This window comes from Ochotona princeps, chromosome 17, assembly GCF_030435755.1.
Source record: "Ochotona princeps isolate mOchPri1 chromosome 17, mOchPri1.hap1, whole genome shotgun sequence".
Lineage (NCBI taxonomy): Eukaryota > Metazoa > Chordata > Mammalia > Lagomorpha > Ochotonidae > Ochotona > Ochotona princeps.
Genome location: NC_080848.1, coordinates 25,213,434 through 25,235,845, shown reverse-complemented (window position 1 = coordinate 25,235,845; position 22,412 = coordinate 25,213,434). Strand labels below are relative to the sequence as shown.

At 41.8% G+C, this 22,412-nt stretch overlaps 1 long non-coding RNA gene across 1 annotated transcript in view; it reads right to left on the bottom strand.

The window, feature by feature from the left end:
• LOC131482431 (uncharacterized) overlaps positions 1–22,412 on the bottom strand; it is a 278,217-nt gene that overhangs the window by 140,362 nt on the left and 115,443 nt on the right. Inside the window, exon 3 of the long non-coding RNA XR_009246985.1 lies at positions 10,309–10,547. This is a non-coding gene — a long non-coding RNA (uncharacterized LOC131482431). The remainder of the gene's footprint in view (positions 1–10,308; positions 10,548–22,412) is intronic.

Sequence of the window (22,412 nt, the reverse complement as noted above, 5' to 3'; positions counted from 1 at the left end):
TGGGACCCTGCACCTAGGTGGCATACCAAGAAGATGTTTGCTTCAAATTAGCTTAGCTTTGACCACTGACCATTTGGGGAATGAACCAGCAGATGGAATATTTTTTCTCTCCATCTCTTTCTCTATAAATATCTGCCTTTTCAATAAAAGTAAATAAATACTTAGAAAAGAAGTAGTTAATGTTTTGTACATTGAGAACTCTTTAAATGCTTATCATCTCAGCAGACACAGGAAATAAAGTACCAAAATCTTTCTCCCTAATATGAATCTTATGGTATTGGTCCTGGCCAGGACATTTTGGGGGGGACTTGTCAGGATAAATTGACTGAGCTTGGTCCACTGGGATGCATTTTCCAATTTCCCTATGCATCCCCATTTCACCCAACTGTAGATAATAGCATCTTTTCATGACAGTAACTGTTACTTACACACACATGCCACAGGCCAGACCCTGCGCTGTCAATTTGCCTTTATTGTCTCTAATTGTGGTAACATTCAAAGCAGGTTACAGATGAGGATGGGTAAATCCAAACAAAAGAGTACACACACTTCATACACAAGTGTGTTGTACATGAAGTAGAGACAGACAAAATTCATCAGTGGCATTGTTTTTTAAAGGAAGTAAAACACTCCCCTTAGGGAGTCATTGGCTAGAAGCCTTCCTGGTATGGACTTATGGGGATGCTGTACTGCTTCTATTTTGTTTCTTGACCTACCATGGGTTCTTCAAATGTGTTTATTTTGTGAACTACTAGGTTGTAGTATGAGCACCTTTCTGCAGATACAGTATAAATCAATAAATGTTTAAAAAAACTGAATCAATGAAATATTTTATAAAATTAATCCGTGAACTCCAAGTTGAAAAGATTAACAAAAAGGGAAAACCCAAATGAGTAATATTAAAAACAGAAAGATACGTAAGGTTAAGCTAACATTTTATAACTGAAAACCATATATTTATTCCAATGGCCTTGAATAACTTTACAAATAGATATTTTTCAAAAAAAAAAAAACTCAAAGATTTCAAGAGAGAAGCAGTCAATCACAGACACTGCTTCTGTCTGGAGTTGGAACAATAATGGAATTCACAGACTCTGCTCCTTGAATTAGCCACAACACACACTCTGACTGGCTAATTAATAAACGGCTTGGGGCCACTATGAATGGTAGGCCCCTTCGCAGCAACCATAAAATCATGGCATGCAAAGAAACTGGTAGACATTTCTGTAGTCAGAGCCCAAGCTCATTCGTTACTAGTCTGCAGAGCAATGGAAAATGCCCTCATCTTGCTTGATTTTCTAAGGGCAGATGTTTACCAGGATGGCTCAAAACTGTTAAACAGGTGCAATATTACACTGGGGAATGACTATAGTGTTTTTGCTGTGGTAATTTAAAAAATTGTTTAATATTTTTATTGGAAAAGCAGGTATACAGAGAGGAGGAGATACAGGGAGAAAGATCTTCAGTCTATTGATTCACTGCCCAAGTGACTGCAACAGCTGGAGCTGAGCCTATCCGAAGCCAGGAGCCAGCAACTTCCTCCAGGTCACCCACATGGGTGCAGGATCCCAAGGCTTTGGTATGTCCTTGATTGCTTTCCCAGGCCACAGCAAGGAGCTGGATGGGAAGTGGGACTGCAGGGAGAGGAACCAGTACCCATATGGGATCCCGGTGCATCAAGATAAAGACTTTAGCCACTAGGCTACTGTCCTGGGCCATTTTTTATTTTTTTAAATAAGCTAGCAATAGTATTTAACTATTGGATAAGGTACTCAAAAGTTCCACATCAAAATACTGGATTTGATTCCTGGTTCCAGACTCTAGCCCCCTTCCAATGTAGACCTTGATAGGAAGCAATGATAGTTCAAGCAATTAGATTCCTGTCACCCATGTGGCAGACTTGGAAAGCATTTCTGCTCCTGGCTTTGGCCCTGGCCCAAACCCAGCCATTTCACTCATTTGAGGATTAAATCTGTGAGCTCTGTGCCTTTATATCATTCAATGAATTATTAATTTTCAAAAACGAGCCTCATTTTGATTATTGTATAAGTGGTTAGGAATACTAATTTTGGTACAGCTAGAGTTCAAAGGAAAAAGTCAACCCATCTCATATTGAAGGGAAAGCATGTCCTCAGCATTAACTGTGCTACACAAGCCATCAGGAGTTGGGCAGAATGTAGTTGACAGAGCTGCTTTTTTCAGCTGAAGACTCTCCACAAATTCTGGCTTGACACTCCACAGTAAGAAATATGTTTGAGCAGGAAGAAATGGTCAAGAGAAACTGCAGAGAGAATCAGAAGGCCCCCAAAGGATCAATGTTTAGGGGCTTCTGTAGCCAGAACTTTCCAGGAATTGTCAAAAAGAAAGCTGTTGCAATGAAAGTAAAAAAAAAAAAAATTCTGTCCTGGAAATGAGTAAGATGTGTACAGAACGGGTTCTCCCTTCGAATAATCGAAGGAGAAGCTTTTGTAAGGATTAGTGACATCAGAGCGGTTTCTAGTTAGAATTTACAAAGAGAAGCCCAGGGTTAGAGTATATTTACAGGACGTAGGAAAGTATTGAGTCAAACTGTTGAAAATACAGTGAAAATGCAAATAACTGTAACGTATGGAGCAACAGTTAAGATTCAAGAGGATGAGAGGATGTAGACTCAGGTGAAGGTTTGGCTTAGGAGGCAGAAAACAGAACCACAATTGTTGGTGAAATAATGACCCCCAAACAGTATAGCCACTCCTAATCCCTGGTATTTATACATGTGAACCTATCTGGAAACAGGGTTTGGTGGAGAAAATAAAATGGCTCTAAATGAAATCATTGTGTACTCAGTGTAGGTTCTGAACGGAAGGAATGGTGTGCACAATGAGAAAGGGGAGGGATATTTGAGGTACACAGAGAAGATACAGAACGTCTAGGGAATATGTGGCAGAGTCTGAAGTCATACAGGCAAGAAGCACCAGAGCCACCAGAAGCCACAGATGCAAGGAAGAATTCTTCCGGGTCCAGCATGATAGCCTAGTGGTTGAATCCTTGCCTTGCATGTGCTGGGATCCCATTTGGGTGCTGGTTCATGTCTCAGCTGCTCCACTTCCCATCCAGCTCCTTGCTGTGGCTTGGGAAAGCAGTCAAGGATGGCCCAAGGCCTTGGGATCCTGCACCTGCAGGGGAGACCTGGAGGAAGCTCCTGGCTTTTGATTGGCTTGGCTCCAATTGTTGCCACCACTTGGTGAGTGAATCATCAAACGGATCTGTCTCTCCTCTCTGTACAATCTGATTTTCCAATAAAAATAAATCTTTAAAAAGAATTCTCCAGAGCCTCTCCCCTAGAGGAAGGATGGTCCTGCCAATACCTCTTTGGGATTATGGTATCCAGAATTTTGAGAGAATCGAGTTCTGGTTTTTAAACTACCCAGTTTGCAGTAATTTGTCATGGCAGCCCTGGAACACAAATACGAACTACAGATCACAAATTGGCCCACTGGAGTGAACAAACCTAAGACACAAACGTGCTTCAGAGATGTGTTCTTGTTCATGGCTCTGGTGAGGCGGCCATTCCGATTGGCAGAGGAAAGAAACTCTTGTCCCTGGATCAGTAACAGTTGCACAAAATGCAACCTTGAATGTTCCTTTCTCATTCTCCTTTCAGTTTTCACTTTCCATTGTCTTTGCTGGCATTTCCCATCATGCCCCTGACTCTGTATCCCAGTCACCTTATAATCAGAGTGTTAAAACTTCAAGTGTCTCTCTAAACCATGTGAGTTTATACAAGCAATCTGATTAGAGTCCATGAAGAAAAGGCACGATTTCTTTTTTTTCCTCTCTCTCTCTCTCTCACACACACACACACACACCCATACCCATACCCACTCCTGCTGCCAGATTTCCATTCAGGTTACTGCTCAACTTTTCCTGGGCACACACATTTATTTTCACGGTTGTTATGACTTACTGCTGATTCCAGCCACCGTATGTTTGAGTTCCTCAATTCATCATGACTTAGTGTTTCATGATGCTGTCATTGGTGGTACACTAAGAATACTTTGCCATTTAGACTTCTTCTCAAATAGAGGTGATCTTAACTCCACATGTCAAGAAACTTTCACGTTTGAGTCATGACAGATTATCAGATGTTAAAGTGAACTATAGAACAAAATATGTAATATTCTAGAAAGATGGTACTCATTCACTCTTGGTGATACAACTCTCTATCAAGTATTTCAGTCAAATCTTTAAAGTTTATGTATGGAAGAGAGGAAGCAGCCTGGCTTTCAAAGAGCTCATTGTCTAACATGTAGTTGAGAAAATGTGTTTTTTTTTTTCAAATAGCAGAAATACACTGAATATGCTTCAGGATTATCCTGCAGTATTCAGTCTTGGGAAAGGAATACTTGTAGAGATGGTATGGGCTCATAAGACAGGTCAGCTCCTTTGCATCCACTTTCCACTCTTTCCCATCTGTTCTGAGTTCTAGGCTCAGGCTGGCAAGGTACATGACCTTCACTTTATGGGAACTCACGTTTTCCAGCTTTCTGACAGCCCGAGAAGATAGAGGACAGCTCCCTGCTGGTCACTCTGCAGGATGACAGGATCTACTGCAATCCAACAGGCCACTGCCTCTGTCTAGTGGTCTCTCCAATTTGGAAACATCCCAACAATTACATCTCCTTTCTTCCCTGGCAGCAGCTCTAGACAGCTTCAGAATGCCATTCCATGTTTCCTTAATCCTGCCCACATTTATAAATGTTGCTATCATTCTTCCTCCTTCATGGATCATGGGAGCAGATATCTGTCCTGCTGGATCCCTGCTGGATCCTGGGGTTGGGAAATACTGCTCACATGGGATGTCTTTGTATTTACTATGTCCTGGAGAATGAGCAAGATTCACCAGATACATGGCTGAGGGACAGGATCTCCAAGGCTGAGATACCTGGAAATGCTACAGTTGGAGAAAATTGAAGAAAGACCTTGGATACCACACTAAGCTTTGGGATTTTATTCTGTAATTTATGAGAAACTCTGAAGACACAGATTGCATTCCAGTGTCTTGTATTTCCAGATCTCCAAGGTTTTCCAGCAAAAAAAAAAAAAAAAAAAACTATTAAAAAAAAAAAAAAAAAAAAAAACTATGAGAAGCTGGTGTAGACTTCTACTTGAATGTTTATTGGTGTCATACTCTCCCCAGTTAGGTGGTTAATAACATTCACTTCTAGCCTGTGAATAGAGAAAAGTTATTGGTCTAAAAAAAAAAAAAAAACACCCCAAAAGCTGTTCTTCCCAACATTTTGGGTGTTCCTATGTATTATGTAAAAAAAGGAACATTCCACTTGAGAAGTGTTACTGTTACATTCAGTCTCAGAAAACTCAGCTAACTGTGCCAACTTTTGTATATCCTTGTTAACAGAGTGCTGGAGCAGCCTTTTGGCTCAGGGTTCCGGGGAGGGAGAAGAGCAAGGCTAAGCTAATGCCAGTGAGGGATACTCAGGGCCTGGGACATGGGAGTGAGGAGTGTATATAATGTATTGCAGTTACTTGCATATTATGGTAGCCACATTGCAAAAAAAAAAAAAAAAGGTGAAAAGATGAAAGCAATCCAAGGGTCCACGAAAAGATGGATAAATATAAAATGATACACATATGATGGAATACTACTCAGTCTTATAAAGGAAGGAAACTGGTACAACAGGTGGATCTTGATGACATTCGGCTCAGGAAAACAAACCATTGACCAAATGGCTAATTCTTTTGATTTCATTCATAGGAGAAACCCAGAAAGAAAATTCATAGAGCCAGAACAGTAGTTGCCAAGGGTTAAGAGGGGCAGAGAGTTTAATAGGTACAGATTTTCAGGTTTGCCAGATAGAGTTCCAGAGATTGGTTGTTCAACTTAACACCTGGTTGTTCAACTTAACACCACTGACCTGTGCATCTAAAAACAGTTAATACCTTTCATATTAAATGCTTCAAAATATATTACAAAATTTTTGTACACATTTTGTATAAAAGAAATAAATCATATTTCTGTTTAAGTCATTGTATCCAAAACATCAACATGTAATCAAGACAAACCTATTAAAATAGCTTGCATCCTATTTCATACTGAAATCTTGCTATCTAGTGTGCACCCTCATACAGCATATTTCAGTTTGGATTAATCACATTTCAAGGGCCTGATAACCCTATTTGCTGCTTGTTGCCACATTGGACAGCTTAGATGTAGAGCATGGTGCGAAAGCAGGACGCATCAATGACTTGGCTAATGGCAAAATTTTTCTGAGGCTTAGTCCTGTAACAATTTGCCATTTGGCAGTAGTGAGAACAGCCAGTGACCTGATTTTTCACAGACCCACGCGAGGGTGATCTAAATGCTCCTCAAGGCCCTAAGAGGAAAGAGATCAGAAGAGGCCACAGACCTCCAGCTCTACAGTATTGAGTTTTTGATTACTGCTCTACCCCTTTGGGAACACTAATCTGTTGGTGCTCTGGTGAGTTGGGGGTCACAGGTGACAGACACGGGTCAGACTAACTAGTTGTATGACCTGGGGCAGGCAGCATGATCTCTCAGAGCCTGAATTCTCTCACTGGCAAAAAAAAAAAGATGTAAAGACAGTGACAGCCATGGTCGTATAAATCTGTTGCAAGTATTAAATTGAAGTGCTTATTCAAAATGTTCACAAAGCTTGTCTGGTGCACAGTGAACATTGTTAGTCACTATTGTGGTAAGTGCCACCATCACTGTCATTACTATTATTGCTAGGTGCAATGTAGGATCACATTTCTACATTTCTTTAGACTTTTAATCACTCTTCAACACGTATTAAATGAGTTGATAGTCAAGAACACAGACTGTGGAGTGAACTGGACTATCTGGACTCCAACTTCAGTCCTGCAGGATATTTGTCCCCAGAAAAAGACAGTGATTCCTCAGCATAAACCTACTGTCAGTCTATAAATCTGGGAAAGGGCAATTATAATGGTACAGACCACATAGGGTTGCTGTGAGGACTCAATGAAATACTGTAGATGGAGCATTTAAAATGAGGCCCAGCATACAGCAAACCCAGGTGAAGGAAGCTGCTCTTACTGGATCAAAGACTGGATATGTCCTGCTGAACAGAGCAAACACCACCTTTTCGCTTTCCAGAGTGTGATGTTGCAGAAAAGCTCCACCTTCAACCGAAGATATGATGAAGATCGCAGAGTGTCAAGCACATGTAAAGTCCTCCCCTTTGAGGACAAGAGCCTTATTTTCTTGGAACGATAAGCTGAGCCTCCTTTCCTTCTCAAACCACTGACCCTTCACCTTCACAGAACTCAGACTCCTGTGTGAGTGGGGTTCCCAGGGCCCTCCAGCCTAGAGAAATGGTGCTTCTTACAGTAAGTCCTTAAAGACTGAAAAAGTTAATACAGCTTCACAAGAAGAGATTGATGAAATCCACTTATCTAGGAGAGGAAAATCTTGCTCCCAAGACACTATCTCCCACGTGCATAGGTCAGGGTGGGTGAGCATTTGCCGAGCTGTTGTGCAGCTCTCACTGAGCATTCTTGGCCTTTGCACAAACAATTATTGAATGAACAAAAGAGATTAGCACTGAAGCAATTTACAGTGAGCTATGCAGGAGGTCAGGAAACACAGACTAATCTCTAAATTGATGAGACACAAGGGAGGAGGAAATAAAAGTGTTGATAAAAATGATTCTTACAGGAGGTAGAAACTGAAAAAAAAAAAAAAGTACTCTACAGCTCTTATTTGCCTGGAGTTAGATTCAGAAATACCCAGCTGAAGTCTAGCCTCTGATATTAAATGATGTTCATTTGGGAGAAGAGTGAGGACCAGGGAAGACCATAAAACATGCCTGCCTCCCCAAGGACTCCAGTTCTCCCACTGGCAGTCTTTAAGTGCCTATCTTGCCCAACAAGGGAGCTGACCTTAACACTGGCTCAGTCAGGGGAGGGAAAGAACTGAGCCAGGACCTAAGCATCCACTGGATGCTCTCCTGTGGCTCCCTGCTCCTCTCTCTGTGGGTTCCCTGGTACAGCATGCACTGCTTTCACCCTTGCGTTCCTTGCTCCTTGCAGAAATGGAAGGGGTGAAGCTTGGATGCTCAGGCAGGGTATTGCCACAGTGAGGAGCCTGAGGCAGATGCAGGCTTGGTCCATGCAGGATGCTGCTGCCTGACTCTAAAGCAACACCTTTTCATGGCTCCCAATTTAGAAAGAAAAATAAATTTAATATTCATAAATCTGGTAGGTAAATTGATCTAGACCATTCTACTGATGGTTTGGGATTACAGAAATAGCTTGCCAAACTGTTCTCTGAAACACGTATGAAAGCTACAAAAGGTTCATTTTTAGCTTAGTGATAACAGTGCAGAAAATTCATCCCCTCTAAAACAACTTTTCCTAAAAAAAAAAAAAAGGTGGGGGGAGGGATTTTCATAATAGCATTACAAGCAGGAGAAAACAGAAGCAATTTAAACACCACCCAGGACTAAACGGATTGTGTCAGATCCATTGAGGGGATTAACCCATTTAATCCAGCCACAATTAACAGCATTATGTGAGAGTTGTTTTGGAATATGGGAAAGTATTATGGAATAATACAAAGGGCAAATAGCAGTACAAGTGAGTTTTTTTTTTCTTTTTTTAAGACTATGGTTAAATTGTCAAAAGGGCTTACATGGACAAATACTAGAGTAGAGAAAAAAAAAATGAAGTGTTAAGAGGGCAGGTTAGGAGAACTTATCTTACAGAACACTTTAGAATGTTTCCGTAAAGCATTTTCCTAGTAAGGACACAATTGAACAGTAACAAAGTGCAAGCCTCAGGTTATCCATCTTGTCCCATCTCCTTAGCTTTCCCTGGCTTTTTCAAGTTATCAACTTGTCTGCCAAAGCATACCTCTGCACCATTAACACATACAGATGATGTGAAGGTCCCAAACATGTAACTCTCCACCAGGAGAGCCTCTTACAGCCCCTGCCACTCATCTCTTTGCCCCAGTGTTCTCTTGGGTCTGAGGAGGACTGCAGGGAGCAGTGGGGGAGGGGATGCCTCAGCACAGCGATTTCTGTCACAGACAGATGGTTCTTTCCTCTCTTCAGCTCCTGTCCCCTGGTTCATATTTCATTACACAACCCACAGCAACTTGGGAGCTGGAGCCCTGACCCCTCTGTGTAATAGCATCCGGCTGGTTGCTCTCCTCCCAGCCAAGTCCCAGCATGAAGCCCCCCCAGATTCTTACACTCTCTTGAACAGCTGCTCAAAGCTGGCTCTCAATACAAGTGCCCCTTCGTCTGTCTCCCTCTTTTTCCTCACCTCCTTAAGAAAACGAATCTGCATTATTTGCTTACATGCCTGAGCAGCTAAACATTCAGTGTGACATTTCCAATAGTATCAAAGTCTTGAAATAAAGGGTGGCCACGCCTTTGGATATCCGGAATACAATCAAGTTCATGACCAGGTACACCTTTGCAAGTACATTATTTAGTATCGGTAACAACCATTACCCAAAGGCATACATCAGCTCACTAGAGTAAGACAAGCTTCTGCTGGTCCCACAACGCTGTAGAGCAAAACCATCCTCTTTTATATCCTTTCAATTTCAATTGATTCATTGTTTACAGATAGAAAATTCCAGAGTCTGATTAAACAAGCACACACACACACACACACACACACAACTTTCCACAAGTTTGACGCTGAGAAACTTGCTTTTTTGTCATGGGTTGAGAGTATGCATAAAATATAGCCCATGATTTTTCACACTTCAGGTATGCACACTGAATTTAACAGATGATAACTAAGAGGTTAAATCACACTGAATTTAGTGCTATTTACTTTAGCCAACTCCAGCTGAGCAACAGATTACATCGGTCACCCCCAGTCCTCTGCAACTGGTGGGATGCACACAGCCCTCTAAAGCAGCAGTCCCACATATGCTAAAGAAACTTGACAAAGTGGCGCTCTGGGGAGCCCTCCCGCTCCCCAAAGGGTCCAGATGTCTTTCTATCACGCAACCCGTGCTTGAGGATACAAAAAACAAAAGAACACACTCCCCACCTGCTGTTGACATTTTTTTAGGATCAGGGGAAGACAATGCAAGTGCCTGCGGGGCACACTCCTGCACTTCCTCTTCGGAAGGAGAGCAGATTCTAAATGCACTTGTTAATTGTGTACATCATCACTCCCCTCCCACTCCACTATCAAGTGGTGCAAAAAGCCCCAAACAGCACGTGCACACCCACCTCACAGTCAAGCCCCCTCCCTAGCACCCTGTCCCCCACCGCAGAGAATTCATCAAATGCTACTCACACGCAGCAGCCTCAGCCTCCCTTTGCTTCTGCCCAGCCTGTGCACAGGCTCCGGGCGTCGATGCAGCTTTTCCTGTTCCGAGTGAAACAAGCCTTCATTGGCAGTGATGCTTTTCCTCTGGGCTGCTTTGTTTGAGATTCCCCAGATGAACACCAATGCGTTTCTGTCACTCCCGGAGTTCGATAGCTCCTCTAACTCAGGCAGGGCTTGGGGGCTGTCATCTCCCAGTGGCTGGGCTTCTGAGGAGAGAAACAGACCTGCACCTGACAACTGATCGCATCAAAACACTCCAGGGGATGGCAACCCAAGACTATGAAGTAACACATAAGCTTTCACTGATATTATATGAGGCTGTAGATCATCTGTCTCCTGTTGGCACTGGGAGCCTAACCAAGTTGAAATGACATTGTTTATGAACTTATAGCTTCAAACATGACTCCAGGTCAAGTCAAGTGGACATCATAAAGCACAGTGCTACCAAGGAATTCTATAATCCCAAATTCAAATTAAACAACGTTGAGATCAGTGAGGAAGCAAGATGTTTTGGTGGCTAAAGTTAATGGCTTTTAGATAGAATAGGGCTTCTATAAATTAAAGTAGATGAAGCTCTCTGTGTGAATTTGGGGAAAAATGCTTTCCTCTCTCAAGTCTGTTTTTTCATTTGTATGCTAAGGATAATAGCAATGACCTTGTAGGAGAGCTATGAGAAGTCAGATGATGTATGTTAACTACCCCAAGGCAATGCCCATCAGCCAGTAGGTATCTCAGACTAGCTAAATAGATCCTGCTGCAAACTCTGCAGCAACATTTGTACCTTCTGCTGACTCCATCTCTTGACTTGTGGTGTTGTGAAATGTTAGACTTATACCTGAGGCTCATGGCACTGTTTGGAAAATCAGATTATAATTCTTTGCACATTTAGGGCAGCCTGAATTTCTAGGTCTCAAGCATGAGAAAACCGGAGGATATCTGCTTCCATTTAGAAAAACTGAGTCACAAATGGGTCAAAATCACTCTTCAGTGAGGCACCGATTCTTTCTGCTATGCTGAAGATGATGATTTGGGAGCACAGAATGAAAACCTGTTCCACTATACCTCTTTACTGGGGAGTGTTGGGGTTTTTCTTGGAAGATTTTGACAGGCAGACTCTCCATAGAGAAATCTGTATTCATTTCCGAAAGTAAAACGGAGGGTGTGTGAATGGCAAAAGATTATATTAATGCCATAGAGACATCTGAGGCATTTATCCTAACTTCTTCCTAATTATGGACATGGATGTTTAGGGCTGGTTATTATTGATTCCGCTATTATCTTCCATCAGCCCAAAGCAGAAAACTTGTCCTGTGTCTTAGCCATCAGAATAACATCAACTCCTGCTTCCTCCTACATGGAGATAGTTTCAACAATATCAACATAAACTAGAGCCAGAGTTAGCAAATGGTTTGATGCAGCTATGTCTTATCTCATGCCAGCAAGATAGAAAGTATGCTTCTGTGCCATGGTCATCTCTCTCCCACTGACAAAGAGTGAATGGACCAGTGCTGAAAAACCTTGACCAGAGATGTTGCTGATATAAAGGGAGAGTTGATCTATAAAGGAACTGTAATATAGACAGGGAAGATGTGAGCAGTAATCAGCTGGAGCCAGCACCATGGTTAAGCTTCTACCTGTGGCACCAGCATCCTATATGGGTACTGGATTGGGTCCCAAACGCTCCACTTCCAATTCAGTTCCCTGCTTATGGCCTGGGAAGACAGTAGAGGATGCCTCAAGGTCTTGGGTCCCCACATCCATGTGGGAGACCAAGAAGTAGTTCCAAACTCCTGCTTTTGGCTTGGCTCAGCTCCAGCCATAGTGGCCATTTCAGGGACAGGACCAGTGGATGGAAGTCCGTGTGTGTGTGACTTTACCTTTCAAATCAAAGTAAATGAATCTTTAAAAGTTAATCAGCAATGCAATCACACAGTGGTTCCTTCAAAGAGCCATTAAAACATCAAAAAGATACCACAAACATGCAAGTAACAGTCCCTTGGGGAGTGTATCCAGGTACTTAACACACTGTCTGCTATAAGAGCTCAGTAAATGCTGATAATTTGTAGTAATAAGGAGGAAGATAAAGAAACTCCTATAACTTGAGTTCAGACTTCATGCTAAGCATAACACCAGTATTTTCTAAATGTTATCTCAGACAGCTCATATAATCCCCAGTTTATGGTTGAGAAGGTGAGGCACAGGAACTTAAATAGAAATGTTTACCAAGTTCCATATTTACAAAACCACCCCCATGAGGCCAGCCTTGTGGCTTAGGAAAGTCAAGCCACTGCCTGTGATGCTGGAATCCCATATGGGCACTAGTTTATGCCCGGTTCTCCTCGTTCCTATAAGCATCTCTATGCTTTTTGTTCTATCTTTAAAAGAAACATTCAGGTGAGCCCACATTCACAGCTATGGCCCAGCTGTATGTTCCATTCTATGTAACCAACGCTCAAGAACAATCAGACATCTCTGACTAAACTCTCTTCCTCCCTCCACTCCCTCCCAACAACAAAAAAGCAGCACAGAGCATTTTCCTCCGTCTGCTGGTTCATTCCTGAAGTGTCTACAATGGTTGAGGAGGCTGGATTGGGGCCAGCTGGAAATCAGAAAAGCAATCAGATCTTGCAAATGTGAAACAGCGACCCAACTACTTGGGGTCTTCCAGTCCTGCCCTCCAGGGTACATATATTCCCTGGAAGCTAGAATTGAGAATGGTGCCAGGACATAAAGCCAGGCACTTTGATACAGTATGCAAGCATCCCAACTAGCATCTTTAACAGACTAAGAACCTACTCCTCCCCTTTCTCCTGAACTCACTCCATTCTAGTTTTTACAGTTAACCATCAACCAAACTTTTTTCAAAATCTAACACCTTTCATATTGTTATCATTGTATCTTTTGAGATCTGCTAGCATTTTTGACTTAGGTGACTGCCCTCTTCCTGCTTGAAACTCTAGCTTCCAGAACTCCATGCTGCCCTGGTTTTCCTACAGCCTCACTGGATGTCCTTTCTCGGTTTGCTCTGGATGGAATTTTCCTTCCAGGATACCAACAAGCAGGGTTAGAAAAAAAGAATCCAGAACGCTCAGGTTGGAAGTTGAGCTACACAGTTCAATAGGTGTATAATCCTGAGAGTTACTTTACTCCTTTCCCTTAGTTTCCTCATCTATGTAACGAAGGTAATGATAATTTTAATCTTTAGGAGACTATATATATATTTGAAAACACTAGGCCTGAACCCCCAGACTGAGAAGAGATACTAAAGAGATACTAAAGCTAGTGGAATGCTTATTGCTCTGGAAAGCCTGGCACCTGGAGACATTCTAAACTGCTAAGACTGTGAAGTTCTCCAAGGAGCCATTCTGTACCAACCCCCTCCACACACACAAACTGCCTACTGTATCTGGGTCCCTGGCGTGCTCTACACCTCCCTCAACAAGCCGCTTAAGCAGAGACTCCGCCGGCTACTCAAACAGGATGAACTCTACTTTCAAATCTGTGCCCTCTGCTTGGCTCTACCTCCACTTTCTCTTTATTCCCTCCCACACCGTACTGTCCTCGCTAAAATAAAGATTTTCCCACTTTAACTAGTCGCCTCTGCTCTGAATCCTAAAATCCTAAAACTTAAGCGTACATGAAAGCACTTACAGTGCAGGGCTGATACACAGGAGGCACTGCCCAAGCATTACTATTGTATCACCTACCTCTTCATACCAAGCACGTAAGCTCCAACTCCCTAGAAGACAGTGATCTCTTGCTCCTGCAAAGCTTTATAAAGCATCTAGGCAGATTTAAACCCACAATCTACACCTGTTATCCACAACGTGGCCTCAATCACTTACTGATTGTCACCCTTAAGTGTTTACTGGTGATCTCAAACGTCAGCCATCTAAAGCCGAACACCTGTTTCTCTCAACAGTCTTCTTCATCACAGTTAATGACAAGTCTTTTTAATCATTCACCTAAAAAACCTTTACATGTTATTAATGGATCTCCCTCCACATCAAGGTTCTATTTGTCATAAATCCTGAACCATTGCCTGTACAGATAGCTAGGATTTCAACACTTCTCTTTCCGTAGCTATCCACAAGCTCTAATCCATCATCATGTCTGACACAGATTATCTTAATGGTCTCTTTAACTGGTATGGAAGCTTCCTTCCATACCTTTCCATTTGTAATTTATTTTCAACAATTTTTAAAACATGTAGTAAGCCCATATCACTCTCATGCTCAAAATACCAACAAAATCCATCATCCCTAACACACTTAAAAAAAAAAAATGACCAATGTTCTCATAATGATTTAAAAAAATCCTACAAGATTTGGCTCTCTGCTTCTCACCTCTGATACTCATTTTCTATCACTCCCACTGTTCATGGGATACAGGTTTGTGTTGGTTTTTGAACACAGCACTTGCAGGGTTTTTGAATTTGTCTTTCTCAGTGCTTAGAGCCCTGAGCTTTCATGTACCTACCTGATTCACTGCTTTACCTTGTAACCTTCTTTCCAATGTTTTAATCCTTCTTTCCAGTGTCATTTTTTACAGTGACGCCACACCTGATCACTTCATTAAAATTATTCTTTAAATACTCCCTCCTCCAGCTGTACTTTTCCCCACTATACTAATCAGAAAACAAAATGCATCTCTTTTTAAAATATTTACTCTTTTAAATGCAAGGCAGGCAGAAACAGAATGGCATACACAGAGAGAAAAAGAGATCTTCTACCCACTGGTTTAAGCTCCCAAGCGCTGGCATCCTCTTCCTGTTATTTCGTGTTCACTGTCTCCCACCATGAAGATGTGAGCCGGAAGTTGGGTGTTAGGCACAGTGGTTAGGATGCTGCCTAAGGGGCTCTGTTTCCAATTCTAGGTTCCTGCTGATGTGTAACATGGGAGTTGGGTGATGCCCAGAGTATTGGGGATCTCTATCCCCAAAGTAGGAGATCCAGATTGAGTTTTGGGCTTCTGGCTTCAGTCTGCTCCTGCTGCAGCCATGCAACAATTTGGGAAACAAATCAGTAGATGGAAGGTCTCTCTCTGCGTGTTTCTCTTTCAAATAAAAAAGTAAATAAATAAAAATTTAAAAATAAAATATAGGTTTAATGAGACTAGTTTTGTTTGTTTTTCCTTTTTCTCACTGCTGTTAATCTGATACTTAGAATGAAATCTAGATACCATGAATGTTCTCATTACCTTGCCCTTGCATGGAAAGTGAGGCTCAAAGAATTAAATCTGTTGTCAAAATTTACAAGTTACTACATAAAGGTAGTAGGAGTTGGACTTGAGCACATCTTCTTGTTTACATAGCTCTTGTTTCTTGGAAGGTATCGGCGCTGTCACTATCAAACCCTCGTGCTGACCATGTAGACCTGCTTCTGCCCATTAAAACTTTTCGTTTCTTAGTGATGGTTGGATCTTACACACCACATGTCAGTGATTTCTGGCTGCATGATTACCAATGCTTGTGAACATTTCTACCAACAAAATACTTTGTGAGCTGTGAGTATACTGTATGAAAGGGAAAACAGCCACTTTGTTCATCAGAATAGATTTATTGGACATAAACATTCTGGCTGAGATGAGAATTTTCCTTATGGTGGACGTCCTTGACTGCCCATTCGGACTGAAGAAGCTGTCTCTAATACTTTTAAAATGATTTTTGTGTGTGAAAAATTATTTGAGAAAAAAACAAACAATGCCCTGCAATAATTGAATTTCTGAAACGTTTCAGGAGTGGTGATTGAGGACTGTGAGCGAACAGGGACTCCAAGTTATCTCCAACAATATGTGGGGAACTGGATTCACTTTGCTTCTAAGTTTTCATTTCTTATTTTGAGGATATCTTAAGTGTCCACTGATAACAGAATGTTGGCCTCGCAGGAAAACAAAATATCCTACCCTGGAAGAAGACTCTGGGAAGTGGAAAAGACCCCTCCCTGGCTTAACAATCACTCAGATCTCATTGTCAACTCTGTTCTTGAATATGTTGGAGACCTTGGGGAGAGTTCTTCAGTGCACCTGAGTGCTGTTTTTTTTTATTTTGTTTGTTTGTTTGTTTGTTTGTTTTTTACCTGTTTATTAGAAGAAGCTGGACTGGTTTATCTCTGTTATACCTTGGGGGTTTCAGTTCCTGTTCAACTTAGTTCCATTCTAAGTTGTGAAAGTGGACATGTCCTGTGCTGCAAGTCTAAGTTTAGGCAGATAGACTGGTTACAAGTAAGCCCAACACAACCGCTCAATGTCAGAACACGCCCATTTGTGATCAGCTATCTATCTGCCACCTTGTTATAAATTAAGTATAAAAATGGCAGTATGATCTGGTCTTTGTATGAAAAAGTTCAACGCTCAGAGACCATCATGATGTTATGACTGCAGGGTCAACAGAAGGGCTTTTTGAATAGATAATCTTTGTTTTTTAGGGTTGAATTTTTGGAGGATATGACCCTGACACTGAATCTTGAGCAAAAAGAACAAATTTCCTGAGAAGCAAAAGGCAGAAAGGGATTAATGGGTGATGCAGATGTAGAAAACATCATCTATGAAGGTAAGAAAGCTGCCAGGAAGGGATCATGTTTAACCAAATGGGATTTGGGGGAACAAACCTGAACTTATTGCTCATGCTTTATCTCTAGAAATTCAAAAGTCCTTATTTTTGTTCATCATAAGGAGATTTGGGTTTCAATTTTTACTCAATGGTATTTATTGTATACAAAAGATGGAGAGGGTATTGAGCAAAATGAGAACTGAGGATTATCCTTGTATTTCTTTGCTAATGCTCACCTCGTGTGCTTGCCTTGTCTCTCACCCCTGCACCTCACTGTTCTGAGTAACTTGTGCAGGTGTACCACAATGTGTTAGCATTCATCAAGGACATATATACTACGGCTGATCCAATCTTCATGAAGAAATGATGCCAGATATTCTGGGCTTGACTCCTACCTGTGAACTGACTTTCTTCATGGATAAAACAGGAGAGAATAATAATAGTATTTATATCAGAGGTTTGTGAATTAAATGAGATAATCTATATAAACATATTATACCTGTATAAGAGTTAAAGTAAAATAAGTTAAAATTTATTACCATTTTCTCAGAAAAGAACAACAGAAATCCTAACCTAACTTAATGCTTGATTACTTGACTCAATCTACTTTCCATGTTAAACTATGAAAATTGGAAGTTGATTGATGTGTTTTAACTGTGTGCTACATCACTGTTGGAGTAATCCTATCGCATGCTAACTTTGCCAATTTTCAGTTACTGGGTGACGGACAGCCAAAATGGAGAGACATACTTCGCCATGAGATCCAAGAGTTAAGACTAGCACTGCATCTGCCAAGAATGCTTCCTTTTAAATATTCAATTATTTACAAACTGTTTCATTTAAGCTTCTGCAGAAAGGATGAACCTTCTAATTTGCATCCCTAATGATTACTATCGCCGTAATTGCAGGTGATTTGCAAGGTCTTGCATTCACCTGTCACAACTACGCCACGGAAGCTTTGCAGGTAATCAAATGTGCATGCCCACAGAGCAGCCGTCTTTGGAGAGTTGCACAGCATTCATACCTCAGTGATGCTAGGTCATCAAGACTGACCTTGTGCACTTACATGAGAAGACAATGCTTAGAGTCACCAGACACTGGACACTGGACCCAGATGGATATTGTGGAGATGAGGCCTGCAAAGGCTCTTTTTTGCAAACACTGAAGTGACCCTATTGAGTTTTCAGGATCTGTGCTGGAGGGGTGTTGGGAGGTTTAGAGGTTTGGTGAGTTTCACTCAGGGCTGTCCAAGCTCTGGCAGGAAGGAGCCTGTGCTGGGTAGGAGTATCTGACGCTCGTCTGAGCATTTTCTTTGTAAGGAACAGGGAGCCTAAGAGGTTTCTTCGACTTCCTAAGTCTTGCCCAGGCCAATGCCATCTGTTATTCTTCACAGAATAACATCCTTCAGTAAATTTGTTTTTATGGTGATTTACATATTAGATTGCTCATTTTCATCTAATGTTTAACCTGATACCACTCCTGAAAACTTCAGATGCTCAATGTATTTCAGCACAATGAGCAATAGCAGGCATGAGGGAATGTTTTCTTCCTTATGATTAAGCAGGGGTCGTTTTCTTTCTGTCTTCCCAGGAAAGGGAATGCATGGAATAAACCAGAGGCCACTTGTTGATGGGTTTTAGGGAGGAGGGACTGTTGGCGCTCAGATGTCAGGGCTGCTGTGTGGTGCCTCGGGGTTCAGCAGGATGTCACGTTCTTGGTAACAGCATCCTCTTGTAACACCCAGCAACAAGCACACTGCCTCTGCTTTTTTCTGGGACTGGCAGAGGACAGAGGGGCCACAGCTGGGAACGACAGAACAAACCCATATTTCATAACAATTACTCCGGATTATCAGGAAAGGTGGCAAGAAAAACTATTAGCAGGTTAGTGGAAAGCAGATTTATGGCTTGGCAGCTCAAAGGTGTGACAGGTTTCTCTTCTGATGAAAAATCACTTCTCTGGAGGTGAGAAAAGGGCAGGCACCCCACTCAGCAGACGGGAATCCATCAAACCAGCTTCACCGTGAACGACTGAGCCTCGGTCTAAAAATGTCCCTTCCAATCTGTAGGACCAATAATTTATTTGTCACAGGGAACATTGCAGGATTTTCAAACTTTAACGTATATCTGCCTATTAACATGTTAACATATTTCCTATCATTCATGTCAGTGTTTTAAAACCACAGACTATCTACTGTTAAAGAGACGAATAACACATAAAGCTTAACATATTCTCTCGTGGCCAACAGAGGTGTATATAGTAGATTGAAGGAAATGTGTGGACCAACACTTGAATCCTTACACTGGAGTACCTGGTAGAAGTAATGACTGGGGAAGTAAAGGCAAATGATGGGGCTAGTACTTCTAGAATCTCATGTCTTACCCACTAGTTGCTGAGCATTACACATGCCACTACTTTTGCCTATAGAATTTTGCTTTCTTCTCATGGCAAACCCATGGGGCATCATCTGTTCTTGAGACGCTTAGTGCTCCAAGGTAAAGTCAAAATGAGATTTAAAGTGTCTATACACATGGCTACTGTCCTTTCCGCTACACCTCCCTCTGTCACTGTGCAGGAGCAATGGATCGCCTCACACCTACACATACATCCTAATTTGGGCATATGTGACATGACAGTCAGCAGATAAACTGTAGTAATGGGGGGGGGGAAGGGTCAGAGCAAAGAAAAGGGCCTTGAGCTATTAGTCAAGCATGCTTCAAATTCAAATCCGATTTTGTGCACTGCTTTAATTTGATAATAATAGCAATAACAAGAATATTCCATGTGTGCATCACATTCGTTCATCAAGGGTATGTTCCCATTCCAAGTTTGTCAGTGGATGAAGCTGAAATAACGTACTGACCCTCTCAATTAACAAGCACTCATGGATTAATAAACTCAGACCCTCTTGGTTTCACATCCAGTGATCTTTAAGTTGCCTCTTAAAATTTATTTGAACACAAAATAGGTTCATTATATGCTTTGCTAAGAAAGCAATATCTGAGTCTTCAAGATTCTGATTGGAATTAATATAGTTAATTTTAAGAACAAAAACTGGGAATGACCCAGTTATTGATGAAAATGAAATGACCAGAAGGCAAGGGGCTTAAGCAAAGCTACCTTGTTTGATCTCACTGAGATCAGAATGGTTTCATGGTCTGGCATGTTGCTCCCAGAGCCCTTAAAGGCCAAGAGCTGAAGCTACTTTTGATGGCAGACTCCTGGGTCAAGTTGCTGCTGTTGAAGCCTATTTCAGGATGTCTGATAAAGCAGGTATGTCTCACGTGGTCAAGATAAGCTAGTGTCCAGTCCATCCTGAATATTAATTGAAGACTTACCTTATTCCCATGTCTGGTCTTTTCCTAACTTTCACTTAGTTTTCCTGAACCTGAATCCCCGCCTTGATAAACTGACCCTTATTCCACGTCCTGCAAGCCAGGCCCTGTCTTGGACTCAACTCTGCAATAGGGATGACACAGCTGCTTCGATGACTGCCACAAACGCCCTCAAATGCTCACTGCAGGAGCTCATTGCATCACTAGTACTCAGCTTCCCCGTAGGTAGAACTTCACAACTGCTTTCCTCTGCTTTCCCTTCCCTATCTCTACCAGTCAGCAGACCATGCTAAATCGTTGCTCTATTGCATTCAGCTACCCCCTCAGTAACATAAAATATCCTTACAGTAGTCACATTTAAAGTGACTTTTCTTGGGGACACCTGAGAAGAGGATTATGAGAAGCTGAATTAAATAGAGCAGGTCTCCTAGGTTTCTTTAGGATGAGATTCCTTGATGCTAATTTACAGAGATAAGAACTGTCCCCCATCTTCATTGCTCAACACATGCTTTCCAAACCAACTCATCAGAGTATTACACAGGATGGGGCCAAAAATTCTCACTTATGATTATATATGTAAAATTTTAAATACAAATCACCATTTACAGACATGTTTGTGCATTTGGAGGGAAGTGTCTCCTTGTTTCCAGGCACAGTCTCCTCTACTGGCACTCATATTCAGTGGTATTCTCCTATCCTCTGGGCAGCACCAGTCCTTACAGCCTCCATGGGTTCTTTCCTTGGGTTTCTCTTCTCTGCAGCTCCACAGAGAGCATCTCTAATGTCCAACTGTGGGTACCTTCCTCTTTCATTGCCTTCAAACCACAACTTTCCATTCTCGCAGAAGAGTGTATCTGAACACCTGGCTAGAACTTTGGGTCAAGTGTCACAAAAATGCAAGCATTATTCTTTTCTTCAATTTACATGTTGCACCAAGAGATCCTGATATTCCAGAGTGACACCCAAGCATTCTAGTGATGATTTGTAAATGGTTTCTGCTATCCTCACAGGCCAGTCCCTTTGGCAGCCCCAGCCCATCTGGAACTATCTCAGTGTCTGGCTGAGAGAACTCTTGACAACTGCCATGGGCTGGTGTTCATGGACCAGCTGGCAGGGGATGAGCCAGGCTGAACATCTGTAGCTTCAGCTTTACTTGAGAGATGCATGAGAATTACAGATCATAAACAGTCCATTCACACACTGACTGTGTGCCTACCCTGGGGAAATGTATCTTGGCTATCATTACACTGATCTTTTTTTTTTTTTTTGCCAGTTCTCAACATATTGAAGGGGTAATAGAAAAATGGGTGGCAGCCCTACATACCTAGAAGGTCCATGCTCTGGTTGTGAGTGATGCTGCTCGTTCCATTGTACACTAACTCCTATCCCCTCTCCTCTAGGTCTTGGCATCAGCAATTTCTACTGCAACTCAGCATCTCAAGCTTCTCCTCCCCCCCAAGATCATCTTCTTTCACATATATTGACAGTTTTGCACTGAAAAATCTAGAGTCCGTATTTCTTTCGAGATATTTGTACCAGTCTCTTTTACTTTATGTCTTATCCTCAAGAGTTGTCTGTTCTTACTGCCCTCAGATTCTCTCCTTTATTTCTTGCCAAGACCTTCTCAAATCTGATTTTGGTTTCTTTAATTCCACTGGAATAATTATTCTCAAGGTCCAACATGACATCACTCACTTGTCTTCATCTGTCCTGCCAAACACATTGTATTTATTGCATTATTTTCCTTCATGCAACATTTTTCTCACTTTTAGAACATCACTATTCTGATTCTCCTTTTATGGCATGTCTTTCTTATCCCCAGGTTCCGTTTTTTTTTTTAAATTAATTCCTTCTTATTGCCCAACCTCTTATATCCACTACCTTAGCACATTCAAATTCCACAGGAAAAAACATGGTGGACTATGCTCTTAATAGTGGATATCTTTCTTGAACTCCAGAATATTTTGTTGAATGGTCTACTCATTATCCCACATGAAGGCACCAAACTTAACATTGCTTAAACCAAACTGGCAGGAGCTATTGCTCCTGATTTATACTGATTTAAGGCTGCTAAAGGACCACCTGTGTAGCCAGCATCCCTTATGGGTGTCAATTCCAGTACCTGGCTGCTCCACTTCTGATGCAGCTCCCTGCTAATGTGCCTGGGAAAACAGTGCAAGATGGCT